Source organism: Medicago sativa, chromosome 6 (genome assembly GCF_051527215.1).
Source record: "Medicago sativa cultivar Bolivia chromosome 6, Bolivia_mono, whole genome shotgun sequence".
In the NCBI taxonomy this organism is placed as follows: domain Eukaryota; kingdom Viridiplantae; phylum Streptophyta; class Magnoliopsida; order Fabales; family Fabaceae; genus Medicago; species Medicago sativa.
The window spans coordinates 24,826,259-24,830,405 of record NC_140754.1 but is presented as its reverse complement, the minus strand read 5'-3'; the positions used below and the strand labels follow the sequence as shown (position 1 = coordinate 24,830,405).

General features: G+C 31.3%; 1 long non-coding RNA gene across 1 annotated transcript; it reads right to left on the bottom strand.

The window, feature by feature from the left end:
* Nucleotides 1-1,352: 1,352 nt before the first annotated feature.
* On the bottom strand, nucleotides 1,353-2,475 carry LOC146914119 (uncharacterized). The gene is made up of 3 exons (XR_015016460.1): nucleotides 2,076-2,475; nucleotides 1,878-1,976; nucleotides 1,353-1,781 (listed from the first exon to the last, which is right to left on the bottom strand). It is a non-coding gene; the product is annotated as an uncharacterized LOC146914119 (long non-coding RNA).
* Between the last annotated feature and the right edge of the window lie 1,672 nt (nucleotides 2,476-4,147).

Genomic DNA, 4,147 nt, shown 5'->3' with positions numbered 1-4,147 from the left:
AATAAAAAAAAAATTAAGTAACTCAGAATGTGGTACGCTGAATTTCGTTCAACTTTAGTCCTCAAATTAATACTCTTTTGACCCATTAACAAGATACTGTTGACTCGAAAACTGAGCTTCAACGTATTGATGTTTGTGTAAGACATATAAGTCTTAATCTCATATCCCTAGTTGTTGAACTTCACCTCCTTAGGAGATCTGAAAAAGAAAATTGAAATAATGAATAACATTAAAATGTAGATGCATCATGCATGTCTTACTTATTCACAACCACTTTAAAACGGAGATACGTATGATTCTGGGAAATTATAGTAATGGTAGAAGTGAAAAGATCATAGATAAGTTGTTGTTTGAGTTAAAAAGCTGATGGCAGAATCAATAAGTCAGTGCTTAAGCTGTTTCAGAGAGGCAAGAGCTTAAGTTGTGGTTTGGGGTTTGGAAGCTTTAAAAGAATTCAGATTGTTTATTGGTTGTTAGAAAATTAAATCAAGCATAATCTAGAAGATTTTAGAAGTATGATGTGGCTTATGAGATAAGATTGCCACTTAAGTTGCAAAGTTTGAATTGAACATTAATACTTAGCTATTAGTAACTTACTTGTCCATTAAGTTTACTTAACAATTAAGAGTTGTATAAAGAGCAACACGTGGATACTAGGTGTCTTATGATTGTATAATTACTTGGAAGCTAAGTATGCTTAGTCATTAAGAATAGTCTTACTTAGTATTTTGCCTACAAAAGGCTATGCTTGTACCATTGTGAAAAATCAAGTTTTATGAATGAAATATAAGAGTTCAAAATACAAAGTCTCTCCTCTATTCTTTCCATGTTAGTGTGCTTGTGTTAATTTGCTTATATGTCCCACTGATATCATTGGTGTGTTTCTTTCAGTGAAAATAAATTGTGTAATCGATTACGCAATGTCCATGCCTTCAAAAGAAAGAAGAGAATAAAAAAGACAATAAGAAGAGAATATAACAAGATAAAATATTGAAGGATGTGATTAACCTCATGGGAAGTATTCAGGTTCTTGGTGACCCTGCATCAGACATCGATGCTTAGGTTCATATTATATACTTACATTTGAGAGTGATATCTATTAAAAGGTGATCTACGTTGCATAGGTACGGTACCCGGTACCGGTACCGGTACGGGATACAACATTTCTCTAAAAATTAAGGTACGGGTACATCAAGATAATAATGCTCAAATGACGAGCAAAAATTCAACCAACTATTATAGTAAGAAGACATGATACAATTTGTTTTTTATTTGCGTCAATCCAAAGTGTGTGTACTTCTATCTCTTTTTGTAATCAAAATGAAAATACAATACTGTTGTAACAATATTAAAAGTAAAAGTTAACTTTTTAGATTCATTCAATAACCAATGTATTTGGTCTCTATTACGAAGAACAATAACTAAACAACACAAAAAAATATGTTTAATTACATCTTTCCAAAAATTGCTTCTTCTTTGTATCTGTTCTTGCGAGTGCCGAAAATTGCTTCTTCTTTGTTGATGATAATTGGGATCTTGGTCTTGAAGGGAAGAAAGAGCTTCATTTCTAGAATTTTGGTTCTGATTACATCTTTCCAAATCACCTGTTGAAGAAGTGATGTTGATTGGCATGTCTGGAAATTGTTGTTGTTGGCATGCCATGAAGATCAAAATTGCTTGGGTGATATATTATTTTACGTCACTATGTTTCTTCAAACCTCATGTTCATAAAGAATATGCAATGCTTGCTTAAGTGATAAATCTATACCTAAGACAGTAACCTGAAAGAAATTATCTTAAGCAAATTAGCTTCACTAAAAATCAAATAAATTGCTATAATTGAATGGAAACATTGAAGGGAGAGTGGTGTATCAAACCTTGCCATGCATACTCAGCAGCCACAGGAAGCAAATCGTAAGCAGTATTTGATGACATAAATTTATATATATGGTAGCGAGAGACATGCAGAGCAAACTCTGTTGTCAAACAAGAATAATCAGGAAGATATTTTTCAAAGCAAATATAAATGTTAAGAATAATCATTACTAACATTGTGGGGAAATTATGACACATACCTTTGGTACCTCGGCGATTTGATTTTTTATAGTTATGAATACTTTCATAAGAATTTCATTATTTTCCCTATCATCTTCATCTAGTGTAATAAGAACAACTATGATGGATCGAGTCAAGCACATAGTTGGTATGGTCAAGTTCCGATTGAGAAAGCTATAAAAAAGATGCTAACATCTTACACCGTCAAGTCAATTATAAATCAAATTAAACCACAAAACTCAAATCTTGATTGACTCGTAAAGATGCAGACAAAATCACAAAAGCAATCTTTGCAAATTTACAAAGAAAACGAGAATTTGTAAAACTGTTGAAAATATAGAATAACAAAGTAATTAAAGAGAAAGGGAAAACCAAATTTTGTTGGAAGAAGCGAAATAAATAATAATATGGAAACAAAAGAATAAGAAACAAGCCTTGTAAAGAAGAATAAAAAGAAGAAGAAGAAGAGGAAGAAGAATTGGGGAAAATGAAATGCAACGGCGCCTTTTATAGAACAGAAGTAACAAAGGAAGACAACTAGATTTAGGGTTATAGTTATGGGTATGGGCCGGGGAAAATTAGATCCATCATTATAAAAAGAAACTTTCCATAGGAAATCAGATCCATCATTTTCAAAAGAAATTTTCTAGTCATACCCCTTATAAATATGAATACACCATGAAATGACCAATATAATAAATAATTTTATATTTTTGCAAAAATTACATCAATGATCTATGTGATATAAATTTACAATCTAACTGTCAAATTTAAAAAATATGTATCGAGTAAAACGATATCGTGTGGAGTAACATTAATGTAATATTACATCGGTGTAATTTGACCTCTCTTTTGAATATAGTTATAAAATTCAAGCTCTTGTTATTGTTAGATTAATTCCCAAATTAAAGTATATTTGAACCTATAAATCAAGTCTTCAAGTAAGATCTTAAACTATCCCTAAAAAAATATTAAGATCTTAAACTTACCATTTCTTATAACTAGTTATTAACTATCCCTAAAAAAAAATTAAGATCTTAAACTTACCATTTTTATAACTAGTAATTAACTATCTCCACAATAACAATAATACATTCTTATTCTTATGTTGCTGTGGAAATATAAGAGAAATTGATTAACTATGTAATTAGTTAGTTAAACAATTAGTTAGAGTTATCTAACTAACTGATAGAAAGTTATAAATAGGATACTGTTGTACACTGTTCAAAACAGATACAATTCAATTAATTTCTTGCTCTTTTCTCCCTATCATCAATTTTACTTCTGATAGGGTATGATCACCTTGATTCTATCTTCAACAATGGTTCGCAACATCAACGGTTCTACCTCCAATGGAGGAACATTTCAGATTTATGGGATTCCGTCGCCAATAGATTTATCGCAAAATCCCTATTGTATTCATCCGAGTGAAAACACATCCAATTCAATTTATAATCCATTCAATTTATAATCCACCACTTGATGGAAACACCTATCATTCTTGGTTAAGATCGATGTGAAAAGTTGTGATTTTGAAGAACAAGATTTGATTTCTTGATGGAAGTACGCCACACCCGGATCATTTTGATCCTAGCTATGAAGCTTGGTAACAAAGCAATAATTTGTTCATACATAGATCCTAAATTTGATTTCTCCGTCTATATCTCAGAATCGTGTACACAAATCCGGCTTCAAAGGCTTAGTATAATTTGAAGGAACGATTTTCACGTGTAGATCATGTGTGAATTTCTAATATGCAAATAAGTATCCATGGAATTCAAGTTACCTAATCGAAGGCACGCAGTTCTTCAGTTTATTGGTGTTGTTCGTTGTTTTTTTTTTTCAAGACATAAAAATTGAATATATTAACACTGGCGATGAACCACTTCAGCACAAGGTGTACCAAAGGGTCACCCATAAAAATGTCCTCTATTTTCCAGTTTTTAATATGGGGGCTGTTAGCTTACACCCACCTAAAAACCCTAAGGTACAAGTTAACAAGCTGCACCTACTTGTACTTTACTAAAACACCCTTTTGTCTCTATTAAACTTTATTTTAATTAAAAGGACATTTTTGTAAATAGCATAAATA